The sequence below is a fragment of the Rhea americana genome, unplaced genomic scaffold (genome assembly GCF_003343005.1).
Source record: "Rhea americana isolate MKP2758 unplaced genomic scaffold, rheAme1 scaffold_139, whole genome shotgun sequence".
Taxonomy (NCBI): Eukaryota; Metazoa; Chordata; class Aves; order Rheiformes; family Rheidae; genus Rhea; species Rhea americana.
The window spans coordinates 1233391-1251102 of NW_028185472.1; positions in this window are offsets into that span (position 1 = coordinate 1233391).

A 17712-nucleotide genomic window follows, 5' to 3' on the forward strand; every position below is an offset into this window, starting at 1 on the left:
TCCAGATCCAGAGATCCTGAGTCCTCTCCTGGAGCACAAGAACAGGATGTGCCCAAAATGCTTCATCTCCAAAGATTAGCCGTGGCCTATCCAGTCCCAATGGTCCAGGGTATGCTCTGCTTGCACCACCACCTTCCTATAGTGCCAAATAATAACTCAGAGGTTCAATATTACTCATTCTTGAGTGGCTAACAACAATTTCCAACTTTGGAAGAAATAGCAGGCTTTGAGATCCAGCCTTGGGTTTGACCTCACCTCAGAGTATACATCCTTAGAAAAGAAGATCCTATACCTGCCTCTAGTATTGACTGTAAAATGGAGTTTGCAATTTTGTGTACCATATCGAGAAGAAAAATTTCAAAAGCATTTAAGTTGCTTAAAAGCCTAAATCTAATTTTTAAAAGCAATTTAGGGTCCAAAGTCTTTAGATCTGCAGTGAAAGCCAGAAGGCACGCTACCCTGTTTAAAAATGAGACAGCACTTAAGTTCTGAAGGCACTGAAAATTCAGTTTATTTTCTTAATTTCTTAGTCATGTGTCTGTAGTTGTTGAGTTCTTGTTAAAGCTCTGTAAGTTCTACGCCTTTTCTGCATGCCAACTTTCATTTAAAAACATTCTGAAAAGTAGAAATGTTTCTGTATTCTTTTACTGGGGAGGAAGAAGAGGATTTTTTAAGAGGCAAAACAAATTGTTTTAGCAGGTAGCTAAAAGAGGACAGTAAACTTACACTGAGCTTGAGAAGACTGCAGTGTTGTAAAAACAAATTTAAAAACTAATTCTGACATAAAAAAATTCCTGCTGTTCTTACAACTAACTACATAAATATRGTTTAAGTATAGAATAAGACCTATTCTATAGAATGTAACTCAGACAATTCTGAGGCAATTATTTAGTGGCAGAGATTATTCAGCATGCAGCTGACTAATGGGGAGGGTTTCCAACTTGGGGGATATGTTGTATATTAGGATGAAAGTCGTCTTACTGTATTAGTCATAGCAAAAATTCAAAGTTCTCGATGTATCTGTTCTTAATATATAGCATAGAGTGATAAATGTAATTTTGGTGAAACTAGCTAAATGTGTTGTTTGCATGTTGCAGTTATTTTTGTAGATCCAGATAGCATCAGGTGTGAATTCCAGATAACAGAAAAATAGCAGGTAAGAAATGGCAGAGTGATTAAAGAAAGGCTAAGGAATTCAGCTGTTTGTGTTCTGAACCTTGTGAATGTTTTAAGACTGAAATGTAGTGTCTTACTTACCTTCCTTATACAAAAAAGCTTTGAAGATTATTGCTTTTAGTTAAAAAAAAGAAAAACTCAAAACATGAATATTTCCTATATTTGTAATATAAAAATCATTTAAAAACTATAATTATACCTGTGAAATATTGATGCCAGTATTTGTAAGGCTCTGCTTGATGAAAATGTAGGATGTTTAGGTATAGCTACTGCTGAGGAACTGGGTTTACAACACTGAGCTTTGTTCAGTTGCAGGGACACAGTGGCAGTATCGCTCTCATGAAGAGTGTAGCGAAGTTAAAGCTGTCGCCTGCAAATCAATCTTCTTTTACTGGTCACTGTCAGAGATGCATACTGGGATAGACGGACATTTTTGGTCTGATTCAGTGAAGCTTTCCTTGTACAGCGTGTGTCAGGATGGACATGCAGGATTTTCAGTGGCTTGAAGAGGAAGGAGAAAACCTAAGCGAGAAGAGCTACAAGGAGTGTCTGGTGGGACAAGAGGGAAGGTGTTTGCTGTAGGCCAGTGAGAACACATGGGTTAAAAAAAGGGGGAAGCTCACTGCTGTCTCAGGCTCTGTCAGGCAGAGCCCATGGATGCATTTCTTCTCAAACATCCAGTGAAATGGGATACTTCCCCACTGAGAGCTGTTTGGGTCACACAGTCCTCCCACTGCCGTCCTGCCATTTCCATCTGGGAGTTTGCAGGTTTACTCTGTCTTCAGCTCTCATCTTTAACGTCTCATCTGATGGCACACATCTCTCATGCAGTGGAGTTGCATGCAAGACGCTGCTGCTTGACCTTGGGAGGGCACAGCTACGAAGGGAGGTGGTAAGTCTTTTTTCAACCTCTGGACACCTTACAGCTGGTGTCTGGGACTCCAGCATTAGCAGCCAGCGAGAGCTGTGGAGGCTGCCCTAAGCAGGTAACTGTTCCCTGTCCTTGTGCTGATGTGGGCTGCTGGTCCTAAGCATCACCTTAAGGACCTCTACCTTTTGCTGCCCTTAGTCACACTGAGACCATCCTCRCTCTGAAGTAGGCATGCAGTCTCACCCTGTGAGATCATTGGATTCATTCATCAACAACTGTGTAATGTCAGAGCTGATGCACTGCAAATGCCCAGGGGAAGCAGGAATTTGGGGGAGGAAAGTGGAAGACAGAATTCAACTCTGGTGCTCTTCTGTGTCCCTTCAACCCCACCTTCTTCTCACCACATATTCTTCTCTTGTGCTTCCAGGACACGGTATTACGTGGTGTCCAAAACCTGAGGTGCGCTCCCCCTACCCATGCACAGGCATGGCAGTTAATCAGCGACAGGGAAAATAATACGCATAGCCCACTTACGACTGCAGTAAAAGAGGCTTAAAAGAGGATGAGAAGTGTACTTTAATTGCATTTCTGTAGCACACTTGGATTTCTTTTAAACACAAGTTGTAATTCCGAATTTCCTAATTTTATTACTTCTGCTYAGAGTGGAAACAGTACATCCTTGAGATGCTTTAATCCTTTAGAGTACTACCTGTAGTCTTACCTTCAAAATTCGAGTAACTGGATTCTGTTTGTGAGCTGTGTTCATGAACAGGATACTCGCACCCCATTCCTTTCTAAGATGTTTGCAAGACCTTGCCCTGGAAATATTTTCCTGATAACTATCACGGTCAAGTTGATGAAGAAACCTGTAAGAGAAGAAATCCCAAAACAGTACCGTCTACAGCCAGCTTGCAAATGTAATTCCAAGTTATAAAAAAAGATTAAAATCAAATTGATCACTAATAGTGCAAGTCTGTTAAGCTCACTTCTAAATTTATTTCCATGGAGTAGCAACTTCACATTTTTAAATGAACAAAAATATTTCCATGAAGCTGACTATAGTAAACTCCCTTTAAAATCAGTGTAGAGAGCTAGGCATTTTTCAGAAGTTCATCTTTTCTACCTACTTGAGATTTCTCACAAAATTTGACCTGAGAGAACTTTCCCAGCTCCAGAGTAGAATCCTCAAAGTGAAAATTAAGGAAACAAATAAAAACCCTAAACCTTGCTTTTTTTTCTTGCTTCTTTCACACTGATTTGCTAGCTGCCATAGCAGCATTCTTTTTTTGCTAAATTGCTCTGTAATTGCGGCATTTTCCTGATTCACCCTCCACACTAGTATTACTTAGCAAAAGGCTTACCTGTTGCAAACCAGGCTCAAATGTGGAGGTTGGTTAGTCAGCAAAGATTTACTGTTACCGTTCCCAGCACAAGGTGGCACTCACATACCGAGAGAGGGATTTCTCAGCCCTGCAGGCTGAGTCCCTTTTGGAAGCTATGACATTTGTTACAAGCTATTAGTCCATTTATTGCGCTTTTTTCATTCTGATGTCGCAAGAGTGTATCTGCATGATACCCGGCGGAAGAAAATCAGAGCAGCAGTGATCCRGAGGGAGGAATGGTTCCAAGGTGCAGAGCAATGCTAGGCGGGGGGGGATCAGGGGATAACTTGATGCTGAACGCAGCTGTGCTCTTKCTAGCTTTAATCCTTTTGCATTCCAGCAGGAGGAGGTTCCCCCTTCAGCACTTTCCAACCTTATCCATGCCTGTCTCTGGATTTCTGATGTTCCCATTAGCCAGAATAACTCCTGCCAAGAGCAGGAGTAGGCAGGCTCTGTAAGCTCCTGTGCCTTGTGTCCTGCCATCGTGTCAAGGTCCTCAGGCAAGAGGAGGTAGGTGGGGAATGGGGCTAGTGGGGAAAACCATGTAAAGAAGCAGTAATAACACATCCTCTTCTCCTCCACTGGGTCTGTAGGAATCCTTTTTGGTCAACAGCCAGCATTAACACTTGCCTTAGGAATGCCATATGCGTTCGCGGGGGGGGGGAGGGGAAGGGGTTGATGAACAGGTCTTGAAATCAAGCAAGACCAAGTTGGCTGCTGTCTCTACGTCTCTACTGCTGCTGTGCTGTACTTCACTTGCTTAGAGGCTGCACCTCCTTGCCATGCAGTGTCAGCAGCAGAAGGATCCTGGTGTTCTAGATAACATCTCCTTCCGGAAGACTCTCACATTTGGCTTGCTAGATATTCTCCCCACACACTGCAAAGTATTTGTAATATAGATTGACCTAGTAGATGCCCCCATTTCTGAGAAATCTTAATGCAAACTATGGGAGAATAGAAAAGATGTAGCCAAATGTTGCTTGGCCCATCTTCAATCCAGGCTGTGTGGCTCTTTCTCTTTGCCTCTTCTGCAGCCATGGCTTTCAAGGCTTGGTGCTCTCACAGAAACCATGAATTTAGACTCAGAACAGTTTCTTCTGCCAATGTTTCGTTTGAATCAAGAATTACCAAGAGTAGTGTAGTAATAATCTACTACTTATTTATCATAATGACTTATGAAGGAGGTCAAAGTCACTGTCCTGATCTCACCAGTGGAGGCACCAGGGCACAGTGATGCTAAGTGGCTTTCTTCAGGTTACTTAGCACCTTCTCTGCAGGTTTAAACATTACCTGACTGGCTGGCTAGTCTAGTGGTATGATGGTTGTCAGAGATGCAAGAAATCTAGCTTGGCCTTTAAAAGGTCTTTTTGTGCCCTTGAGGCACAAAAAGATAAGGAAGTAGGAGGCTGTGCCAAAGCTAAAGCATATGTAGATGTGTTTATTCAGTGAAAAAATAGTCAAATCTATCTGTAAGAAAAGGGTCTGAGAGCTGAGCTCTGTCAGAGGTTGCTGTGGTAAGCATCAGACTTTCCTTTGATTGAGGAGGATAGGATTAGAGACCTTCTGGGCAGGCTAGACATCCATAAATCTATGGGCCCGGGTGGGATGCATCCACGGGTACTGAGGGAGCTGACGGATGTTGTAGCCAGGCCATTCTCCATCATCTTTGAAAGGTCCTGGAGAACTGGAGAGGTGCCTGAGGACTGGAAGAAAGCCAGTGCCACTCMAGTCTTCAAAAAGGGCAAGAAGGAGGACCCAGGCAACTATAGGCCAGTCAGCCTCACCTCCATCCCTGGAAAGGTGATGGAACAGCTCMTTCTGGATGTCATCTCCAGACATATGGAGGAAAAGAAGGTGATCAGGAGTAGCCAGCATGGATTCACCAAGGGGAAATCCTGCTTAACCAGTCTGGTAGCCTTCTGTGATGGCATGACTGGCTGGGTAGATGAGGGGAGAGCAGTGGACGTTGTCCACCTTGACTTCAGCAAGGCCTTTGACTCTGTCTCCCGTAACCTCCTCCTAGGCAAGGTCACGAGGCGTGGGTTAGACGAGTGGACAGTGAGGTGGATTGAGAACTGGCTGAGAGGCAGAGCTCAGAGGGTCATCATCAGTGCTACAGAGTCCAGTTGGAGGCCTGTGGCTAGTGGAGTTCCTCAGGGCTCAGTACTGGGTCCCATTCTGTTCCACTTTTTCCTCAGTGACCTGGATGAGGGGACAGAGTGCCTCCTCAGCAAGGTTGCTGATGATACCGAGCTGGGAGGAGTGGCTGATACACCAGAGGGCTGTGCTGCCATTCAGAGAGACCTGGACAGGCTGGAGATTGGGGTGGGGAGGAACCTCATGAGGTTCAACAAGGGCAAGCACAGGGTCCTGCACCTAGGGAGGAATAACCCTAGGCACCAGTACAGGCTGGGGGATGACCTTCTGGAGAGCAGCTCTGCAGAGAAGGACCTGGGAGTGCTGGTGGATGACAAGTTGACCATGAGCCAGCAATGTGCCCTTGTGGCCAGGAAGGCCAATGGTCTCCTGGGCTGCATTGGGAAGAGTGTTGCCAGCAGGTCAAGGGAGGTGATCCTGCCCCTCTACTSAGCCCTGGGGAGGCCTCATCTCGAGTACTGYGTCCAGTTCTGGGCTCCCCAGTACAAGAGAGACAGGGAGCTACTGGAGAGAGTCCAGCAGAGGGCTACAAAGATGCTCAGAGGGCTGGAGCACCTGCCCACTGAGGAACGGCTGCGAGAGCTGGGCCTCTTCAGCCTGGGGAAGAGAAGCCTGAGGGGGGATCTTATCAATGTGTACAAGTACCTGAAGAGAGGGTGTCAAGGGGACGGGGACAAACTCTTTTCAGTTGTCCTGTGTGACAGGACAAGAGGCAATGGGCAGAAATTGAAGCACAGGAAGTTCCGCCTGATCGTGAGGGGGAATTTCTTCCCTGTGAGAGTAACGGAGTGACGGAGCACTGGCACAGGTTGCGCAGAGAGGTTGTGGAGTCTCCTTCTCTGGAGACAGTCAAAGCCCACCTGGATGCAACCCTGTCTAACATGTTCTAGGTGACCCTGCTGAGCAGGGGGGTTGGACTAGATGATCTCCAGAGGTCCCTTCCAACCTTACTGATTCTACGATTCTGATCTCAGCCAGAAATAACAGAGCCTTGGCAAAGGGAGGCAGAAGGGAACATAATGCACACCTCAGCCACCCAGTCTGCATAGAAGATCTCTGGTAAAGGTAGGTCTGTGCCAAAGCACAGGGCTGCAGAGCCTGAGGTACTGGCTAGCATCCCATACTGCAGCCCTAGCTGTTAAGGATGGCAATCTCATGGGAAAAAGGCAGTTTTGTCTCAACCAGCCACAGCAGTTTGTTTCCATCCATGGGAATTGGAACACTTGGTTTCCTTTGGTTAGGGAAGGCTGCAATAGATACTCTCTTTTTATAGGTTTGAACTTTCTCACCTTATATTTACTACTACTTCCTCCTATTCCTGTGTCCTTCATTAGATTTGTCTTATGTTTCACCAGAGAATCTGAAGTCTGGCTTCTGATCTCTGTTTTGTCTGTAAAATGGGGATGATGCTTCCTGTTGCCTGTCTAATCAAACTATAAGCTCCTCAGAACATGGACTTCTCCTTGTCATGCCAAGTTTTACATACCTATTATGAGTACTGAATTAGGCAGGGATAGCTCCAATACTTAGAAGAGTAAAATAATTAGGAGAGCACCTCCTTCATCTCTTAGTTTATAGAAGCCATAGCACAATAGTAAGTTTCTCTCATTCTTTTTTACCTTTTGAAAAAGCCCCCTTTTCCCCCCTAAATGCTTATTATCCTCCCTCTTGGTTACTCACTATACAACTAGCATGATCTGTGAAAGTGAGACTTTAACYCCTTTTATGTTGTCAAGTGGCTGTCCTTGCAGTCAATTGAACTCACTTAGGCAGTTCTTTCAGGTCCAGTATGGTTCTCCTGGTGGCCCTGCAGATGAGGAGATTTCCTCTACAGGGCCTGGCTGTTGTGGCACAGCTTCCCAGGTATGGCTGCTGCTGCACTTGAGTACAGAATGGTTTAAGGAGGACAAGTCTTGGCTTTGGAAAGCAGCTGTAAATCCAACAGGGAAAGGCTGCTTCTCTCATTACTTCTGCTGGTTGTCTGGTTGCCCAATGTGGTATCATCTGATGACACTTGCAGTAGTACCAGCAAGAGTCAAGTAAGGCTTTTTTCTCCTGCTTGCATCACCAGTGTGAAAGCTTCCACAAAGCTGGCATGGCCCAGGCAACTGGACAAGGTGGATGATTTTGGTTAGACTCCAGGAGTATGGAAAGTCTGTGTTCTTTTCCCAGCTCTGCTGCTGCTTTCTGCTTGCAGGCAAACCTGTCCCCCTTTTCCCATCTGTAAAATGGAAAGAATTATTCTGTCATTTTTAATTATATGTATTTTAAATCATAAATTTTCTAAAGCAGAGACCTTCACCTGGGCAAGGATTCAGAAGGAAGAGACCTAAAAGATCTTTAGTCTTACACTAACATCAATAACCTGGTTCAATATATGTACTGGAACTGTGAAGTTCAGCAATTTCCCCTTTCCCCATCAGACAAGGGCTGCATCATGTGGATATTTACTGGTTGTTATAACATGCCATTGTGGGGCAGATAATTCTGGTTTTATTGCAAGATTTTCTAAGCTATCTTCATCACTAAARTTTTAATTGGACTTGGAATCCTAAAGGAGAAAAAAAGTAGATAAGATGTGAATATTCCTCACTTTGAGTGTAYATTTCAAGACCATGCTTCTTTTTCCTTACCCACAAACTCTGAAATTTATGTGTGTGGCTAGAAATGTCAGTTCCTATGAGCACTCATAGGCACTGGAACTGATGATTTATGTCCATTTCCCAGAAAAGAGGCATTTCCACCTCTGCATCCAACCTGTACAGTTATTTTTTTGTAGGTAACTCCACTGATTGCGAATGCAAGCTGCTCTGCATGGTGGTTGGCATGGTGCCCTAGCAGGGAGAGGGCAGCTTTGCTGGTGTCTTTGTAGGCTGGAGACCTGAGGTTACAGCCTGCTTCGCCGCCCTGGACTCCTCTGGCCAGGACAGAGCTGGGCACTGAGACAGGCAGCACTGGAGCCTTGCACCCTTTCCTCTCTGACCTTGAAAGTGGAGGAAGCATCTGTGTGGGGCTCTGTGAGTGCATTGTTTGCTTGGAGAAGTGTTTTGGGTTGCTATTTTGCCAATTTTCTCCAGGAGAGGGAGCAGGCCACAGGAATGATATCAGGGAATGAATCAACTTGTTCCAACTCCAGCTGAAATGCATTTACTATGTTGCTATAAATGCCCACTTCCTTTGCTCTTCAGACCACCTTCATCATCCTTGTCTTCAAGTCACCTTCCTTCGCTTTATGGCTTCTCTCATAACCCTCCAGTATCTTGGTCTGTGACAGCCCACTGAGGCTTATATTCTGCAAAGCGTATGCACAAGCTGCATTTCACCTCTTCCAGCCTTAAACTGCCTTTCCCACCACACTGCACCCCAAGACTGCTCTCAACGTCCAGACCCATGGCCCACCTCTGAATCCCTGCCCCACTATCCCCCACATTCAAGTCACTTTCYTCCCAGCACTGTTCCCTGTTCATCCCTGGTCACAGAGCAATAGCTCAGCTGCAGCTCCTGCAGTCGCTATGGTGACAGTGATCAGACAAAACAGGATATTGGTTGACTCAGGAATTTTGGGTTGCTTTGGTGAAAATCTTTGGATCCCAGCAAGAGTAACTTCCAGATGCTTGCTAGCTCTTAAATACTTATTTGGAAGTTAACTATTTCCCTAGCAGTCTATTGTAATTCCAGTGGAATACGCAAAAAAAAAAAAAAAAAAAAAAAAAAAAAAAAAAAAAAAAAAAAAAAAAAAAAAAAAAAAAAATTAGGGGTTGTGGAGTTCAAAGCCCCTGTTGCCAAAGTTCCTTCTCTTTATGGTGTCTCTTACTGTATCAGAAAACGTTCCAAAAGACAGTACCCTGGTTACTGTGTAGGGAAGGGCTTGTGGTTTCTAGCCTTTTTTAATAGCAGCTAAGAGGGGATATAATAGAGCTAAGTTTGTGATAATTAAGCTTCTGCTGCATTGTGTCTCAGTACATTTGATTAAAAAAAAAATTACTGACACATACAGAGATTCTTAGTGCTGCTGTAAGCTGAACTGCTCTGGGAAATTTTCCAAGCAAAAATGGGCAGATTTTCAAGGACAAGATGAGGAGGGCAATGCAAAGGTATTACCACTAAGAGCAGTCCTGGGAAACTGGAGTGACAGAGAGACTGTCTGAGCAGCAATTGCCACTAATAACTTTCGTGTGGTGTACTAATGATGTACCAATGGAAAGATTTAAGAGGTTTTGTGTGTGGATGATGCTCAAGGTAAGGGCCAACCTTGAGTGGATTTTGCAGCGAAGACTTGCAGTTATGCAGCTGTTATGGGAAGAAACCGGTCTCACTGAAGAGAGCTTTGTAACTGTCTACGTGGAGTTAGCCTGTCACTGTGAAGACATACTGAAACAGAAGCAGTCATTTAATGGCATAATTGTGACCATTAAATCTCTGCTGTATTCTATCCTTGTATATGTGATAGAAAGATCAACAGACACATGCTGTGATTTTTAGTGTTGCTGTAAGTTGAACCCCTCTGGGAAGTTTTCCAAGAAGCAATGGGCAAAATTCTAAAGCACAGGATGAGGAGGACAGTGCAAAGGTATCGCCGTTGTCAACAGCCCTAGGAAACTGCTCTGGCAAAGACATAGCCTAAGAGAGGGGTAAACGTTCTGGTGCGTAGTTCCTTTTAGGTTAGTATAACCTGGCATGAGCAAGTCCTTGCAATAGCTTGTGTTTTCTAAGCACCCCCAATACAGCAAGTATTCAGAGGTAACAGTCTCTAGGCTCATGCCAAAGTGGTCTGCTGAAGCAGGGACTTGTCCCCTTTTTATTCATGCATGAAGTATGATTTCAGTTATAAAGCTGTGTGTGACTTTTCCTTCAGTAAAATGTATTATCCCTAAACAGTGTTGCAATTCACAAGGCAGTAGCTGGAGTATGGTGGTTTTCTTCAAGTGTTGTTCTGTCTGTTGTTAGTGAATGTTATCTTAGCCCATCAGATCATGTAGTTCATGTTGATTTTGGAGTCTGGTGGATAATACTACCCAGCGGCCAGAGTAAACAGTTCACACTGCAGCCAAAGTTCATGCTAGCAGGTCTGAGTTGTCATCTCTGCTTCCAGTTTGCATTGACAAAATGAGGTCAGAAAAGGAGGGGGCTAGAGGAAGTGGGTGAGGCAGTTTAACTCATGCTGTTGATGTGTCCATTCAAAGGGCAACATCAGAGTCAGCTGAGCATGAGTAAATTCCTATTTATGAGGGCCTGACCTTAGACTCTGGACCTTTACTGTCTTAAGAATCACTGAAGGGCAGCCGAATTACATATCCACTGAAATGAGTATGACTTGAACTTTGAGATGAATCCTCCATCCTCCTCGACTGCAGCTTTGTAAAGCACTCTGAGATAACAGCACGTGATACTTCAGCTCAGAGGAATCTGTTTTGCCATCTCATCAGAGACCTGTTGGCTGGTACCATCCTACAGCCAATGCTCTGGCAGAGCTTGCCACCTCCAGGACTTTCTGTTCCTTTCAGATGGCCTTTCCACCTGAGAGCTCAATAGCAATACTTAAAATGTGATAGGCACAGAACATCTCYCAGGATTTCATCACTCTTTGCTTTTATAAAATCAAGATGCATTCAGTCTGGGGACCTATTTAAAGAAAGGGAAAACTATGATACTATTAGATAGGGTAAACTATTGCAAGAAACTAAGTTTAGCTGAAGTTTTGAATGAGGTGGTAGATTGGTTCTGACAGCTAACAGGCTCTCTGATTTCTGCRTGGGAAGAAATCTATGTAGAGAAGAAATTTCAATTTAAAAGGCTGTTTTTCTTGTAGAGAAGTCTGGTTAAAGGTTGAGGAAGACGGATCTCAAAGTGCTGTCAGGAAGAAAAGTATGTCTGGTTAGCTGTTCCCTATTGCACATCCTCTATATGGGGCTGTGGATGAAAGAAGTTTTCAATTACACCATGGGACAGAGAAAGCAGTCCAAGTCCACAGAACCCAAGGGTGGCATTTGTCAATAGTATCTGCTGATACAACTGCTACCACAAAAGCCAGTGGTAGACTGTCCCTGACCTTTGTATCCCTGACCTAGATCAGCACTGTACACCTCAGCAAATCCTTCCCTTGGGTTCTGTAAATTCTGTGCTGTCGTGCCGCATCTGGGGCAGAAAGAGGACTCCCTGTGTCACCTGCACTCTGAGAGCAAAGGGTGYAGCCTGAGTGTGGCATGGGACAGTGCTTTGTCCTGCTAAGCTCAGCCTGCAGGAATAGCGCTGTATACTTCCCTGAGAAGCAGCAACAGCCAGACCACCACCACTTGTACGTTTCGGTATTTGCAAAAGGGCATGCTACCATTCTAGGTGCAAAATACAGTAAAAAAGGAGGTTTCTTGATTGTTAATCGAGGATAGGCCACAATGCTGGATGCTGTGTTTCTGACCTTATTTTTGGTCAGAAATACTGGTTGGTGTAGTTTAAGCCCAACATAGCCTCCCTCCAGACCCCTTCTGCTCAGTTTTGCCTTTGGTAGTATATGCAGTATGCACAAGCCCTTTTGCTACGAATTGTGCCATTGTCAGCACACAACTCCTTCACCTGGAGCAGAATGGCAACAAGTCTGTTTGCAAAGATTTCCGCTTATGAAGTAGAGCAGAAACATTGGCCCTGTAGTCAAAATTGAGGGCTTTAGTTTCTGCAAATTCTAACGATTTCCCTTCCTTCATGGGCTTCAGAAATGGATTAAGACAAAGCAACTTAGTGAGACAACAGAGAGGCTAAATGGTACTTGCAGAAAAGATGGCAACAGGAGAAGGGGAGAGATGGAAAGAAAGGGACAAGAACAAAGATAAGAGCGACCTTGACAGGGGAGAAAAAAACAGGCACTGATGGCCCAGGAGACGAAAGTGCAATAGGGCCTGGCAGAGGAAAGGGGAGACCTTGGAAAGATTAACAAGACTAAACTGTACTGAGGAGGAGGGACCTTRCACTGAGATTTCCAAGCAGCTGTGCAACCATTTTCTCATGCAATGAGGCAGATAAGCACACACACACACCATTTGGTGGAAAGCAGAAAGCCAAGAATAAAGGCATTTTTCTGTTTCTTTTCTTCATCGATTTTGTGGAAACTTTGCCTTTTCTCTGAAGTTGCTGACTTTTCCTCAGAAAGCCACTTCTTCAGAAGGAATGATCAATTTTGCAGTTCCCCGGAGCGTGGATTTTAATTACACATGCCAATATAGTGTTTTTGTTTGGAGAAGTGTTGTTCAAAAAGAATTGCTGAGTTTTTACAGCTGGTAGAGCAATAGTGATTTAAAGAAAATTCCTCTCTGTACAAGCCAAGGCATGCCAACTTTACTCCTCCCCTGCAGCACGTGTCACCATCCATGCAAGCAGGGCAACTAGTCTAAGCAGGTGACATTTCTCATCTGCTTTGAAATTCCAGGCAACCGCAAATTGGACCCACTGAGGGACTAAAACCAGTGTCCTGCCAACTCTGTACCACCCAGTAGGCTCACAGGAATATGTAGGGTGGTTTTTACTGCACTCTGAGTTAGTAAAGCCTCAAAGCTGCCCTAATTTGCACTGAATTAGCTCTGTCTTGGGCCTTAGAAGTGACTCAGGTGGCTGTTTATTTCTTACCTTTTTCTCCAAATTCACTCCAGTGCATAAAGAGGAGTGGCTCTGCTTTATAAACAGGAACCTTTAGCACTCCAGAAGAGGCCCAAAACCGCACTGTGTTTCAGGGAAGAGCTAAGGACAGATTCTCTTGCACCTGATCTCTGGTGCTGGCCACCTTTCTTGTCTGAAACTGTCTTCCTTTGTACAGTCCGTCAGTACATACAGAGGCAGGGGGCAGTTTGGAGAATACCAGAACAAGCTGGAAATCTTTCCAGCTACTTGTGGCAGGCAGTGCTTCTTTAGGATGTGTCCTACATGGGTAATGGCAGGAGCCCTCAACTTCCTCTGGTCTATATGGCAGGTGGCACAAGGCCAATCCAGGAGCCGCAATTTTTGCATTGCCTTTGGCCAGATGCTTCTCAAAATCAAGATCTTGAGGCTTGATTGGAGCACAGTGAGCTCAGTGAAGGCCTCCTACCACTCAAAACAGTCCCTCTGGCTTAACAGCCTTGACAGTTGCTCCTGCTTTCATCTTCCTTTACTTTGCATATGAGAAGGGTGCTTAAAAGAAGACTTTAAAACCTGGCGTTCTAGATAATGTCAGTCTTGGTGCTGAATGTTTTTGTCTTATTAGAAGGGGAGAAAGAGCTTTTCCCCAAGATCATAGAAAGTACCCCATCCTTTTATACCTTTTTGGGCTACCTAAGACCTTGCACTTCAATAGAAAAGCTCCTGTTAATTTGAATAATTGCTGGCTCAGGCCTTTTGCTGTTCAAACGCCCACTGCATTCTGCTCTGGAGAGAACCACTGACAGAAGGAGCTCCTGGTCCTGCAGGGCTGAAGAGCTGATGCCCAGGAGCTACTGATCGCCACAGGCTCTGAGAGAACTTGGCTGTGAATGGTCAGTTTTGCACAAGTTGTGAGCATGAAAGAATAACATTGGCCTTATCTGTTTACTGTCCTTGAATGAGTTTATTATGTAAAACATCCAGGAGTCACTTAAGGGGATCCTTAATATTCCATAGCATTGGTTGCATGTAAAATAGTAAGCACGTGACTGAGATTTAGATAGGAATCGGCAAGGGATGCTTAGGATTCTCCTTTTATTATGCTGAGTTGTTGCACTAGAAGGGTGAGCTGATTCTCTAGTACTGAATGCAAGATCCCTGGGATACTTGGGAAAAAAGGCAGGGCAGAAGGCTGGAGCTAAGGAGGATGGAACCAAGTGCTCTCAAAAAAGGATACAAAATATGGAAGAGGAAGACTGTCTGCTTTAAAGCATACAGAGATCAATAAGCACCTAAGGGGTATGCTGATAGCAAGAAGCAAGCTGTGTGTATTTTGGGTGAGGGGATCACAGATCTCACCTGAGACTGTAGAAGAAAAACAATAACAGTTGAGTTAAGAACAGAAGACTGGGAAAGGAGAAAATGGAAAAAAATTATTATAGGACAGTATAGGAGAGAAGAAGATGTAGAGTAGCAGTGTGTAATCACTGTTAAACAATTCTTGTCAGACAGATCATCTGCCTTTCAGCCTGCTTTTGTTTTTCATCTATTTCCTTCTCTTTTTTCTCTCAGTTCTTCTCTTTGCCTCATGAAAGGCTGATACAGGAGTGGATGTTTCCTGAATTTGAAGTCCTGGAGCTGCACATCCCTTGTCCTGGTTGTTCCCCTCCTTCTTATGCTATTTCTTCAAGAAACAACTCCCTAATAGCAACAAACCCTTTTCATTTAGAGATGCTACTATAACTCAGTTTCTTCAGATGCGTTCTTTTTTCCATCACAAAACTGAGCAGAAAAATGTGGATTTCCCCATTTGCTCAGGATCTGTTTGTGCCACTGGGTCCCAGAGGAATAGCTGCAGTACAGTTGTCTGCATGTGCAGTGCATGCATGCTCTTAATAGTCCACCTCTGCATACACCGCATTCGAGAAAGCTGGCCAAGGTGGCCTGCCTTGGACACTGCAGTCCTGCAGCTTTGGTGCACAGGAGTAGCCTGTCTTAGGATGAGTTTCACCACACTGAACTGTAGGCATCCTATCTAAATAGCTATTCCGTGCTCTATGCACCTAGCATACATGCAGTTGCTCTCTGGCAATGCCATGGATTGATTGGTGGTAAAGATAAATGGGTTCAACYTCAGAGGAAGTATTTGCTTCTCTATGCTGAACTCAGAGATGACTAGCTTATAGCAGTGTCCTAATTCATAGCAGACTTGTGTTAAGTGAATTTCTCCCTTTCCTTCATATTTATGTGTTGAATTAATATAGCCAGTAAGACAATTAGCCTGTGCCTGCTGCTGTACAAGAAACACTGAATTTTCATTCTCCTTTCAGAAAGTCCTGCTTATCCCGTCTGTATACAAGATATCTACCTTAAGGTCTGATAAGAGACCTTTAGTTGCATGTGGTGACTATAATGTATTTTGGAATAGCTATTCTTYCGTTTGGTTCATTTGTCCCTAGCAGCGCATTTCTAAAACGACCCTCATGAATAGAGTTGGAGGTTGGGTATACAGCTTCCTCTAGATCTTGCCAGTGTCTGGTTGGATTGGTTCTATCTTGTCCTGAGGAGGGCAGGTAGTTGCCTGCTGGATTCTGCACAGTGTCAGTCTCTGTGGTAACTGATTTCTGAGCCTTGGAAATGAGATTGTCTGGAAGTGACACAAGTGAACTTGGAGCCAAGAAAGGGGAGTTTATTGATGGATGTATTTCTGTAAGTTTACACCACTGAGCTAGCAAGTAGCCCTGTTTCCCCCTCTCTTCCCCCCTGCCCCTGCAAAATTGAAGCATCTACAGTTCATGTTACTTTTAGTACTGCTACAGTGATTTAGTCTTCATGTAAAAGATCCCTTCCAGAAATTGTTTCTTAACCAATTATAAGTGAACAAAGGCAATTTTGTGCCAGTTATTTGATCTGTCCAGAAGTGATAAGAATTAATTTGATAGACGGGGGTGATCCACAGTTTGGGAATCTCATTAGGAAATGTTTTCTGAGAAAATACACACCTGTAGGATAAGATAGGAAGAAGGGCTTTTTATTCTAACTCCCTCCTTCACAGAATAGTCCCTAGGCACTAGAGTTAAAAGTCTTTGCTATTTCTTGCTAGCATTGGTGGTGAATGCAGGGCTGGTGGCTAGYACGGTAGGGGCAACCCTCTTTGCTGCCTTGCAAACTTGGGAATTCAAAAGAACCAGAAAACCACTTGCCAGAAAAATTTATTCATGATGTCATGGGGAAGTGGAGGAGGATAAGGGCAGAATAGGGAAGGTTACTACAAAAACAGAAATGGTCATCTTTAAAAAGTACAGGAACTTCATCTGTCACACAGGCAGATGAGCAGTTCCYTTTTCTGGCTGTTGGAAGCTGTTAAACTGATGGACTGCAGATATTTGCACTTGCTGCTGTGAGGAGGCCAACCTCTGAAAGGAGCCCAGCTTCCAGGACTGACTCCAGACCAAGAGCATGTTTGCAAAGGCACTAGTATGTGCTGATGTGTGGAACTTCAATTTCCTWTGACAATTTTGCCTTGGAAAAGGGAGCCAGGGTTGAGACCGAAGTTGGAGAGATTTTGCTTTGCGTGGGGCTTAGAGGGAGGCTGCTGCTGCTATCTCCAAGAGGCAATGGGCAAGGGGACTGCTGCTCTATGGGCACACTATTTCGATGAGAAATGTAGACTGCTTCCTCAGTTTTCTTGAGGGAGGATCTGTTAAATACCTGCTGGCTCGCACATTCCAGGCATTCTCGGCTGTGCCGCAACGTTCGCGCACYGCAACACTCGCGCAGCAGCAGCTAATACTGCTCGGCAAACAGCTCTTTTTTTGGCTGCAGATGTGTCCTTAACGCTAGCCAGTTCTCACATCTACTGCTCTGATTAGCAAATTCTCTGTGTGGACTAGAATTGCAAACTGTAAATTTGCTGCTGCAACAAYAAGGGAAGATGGATGTGATTTTAGTTTATTTGTTGCCATGGACAGGCCTGCCAAAAGCAGATGAAAGGACTTGCAGTGGGCTCACCATMACAGTGTTTTCTTCCAAGGACTAGGTTTTCTGGATACTATGTGCACACTCCTAAAACTGTATTTCCCCACAGCCCTTACCTTTCTAATTGTGGCTCTCTCAAGTTCTGTTTACAYTGACTGTAAGGGACAGAGATTCACACCATCTCAGTGCCAACTAACTTGTAGATCATCTACTTAATAGCCATGKGTAAGATAGTATATTAAATACCAGAGGCACTAAGAAACCTTCACCCCCCTCACTCACCCTCGCCACCAAGAACTGAATCTTGTCCAAAGCTGCACAAACAGGATTTTAAGATAAAGACCTTGGGTAAGAATTACTAAAACAAACAGAGTGTAGCTCAGTTTGTTAAGGGACTGGACTTTTCAAGGCCAAAGGGTGGGTGTGGAAGAACACACCTTACTGAAAGGAAAGCTGGGTAAATTAAAAAATACATGTTGGCACAAACAAAGCCCTACCCCGAAGTCTAATATTTTAATAAATTTAATGTAGCATAGCAGRAGAATC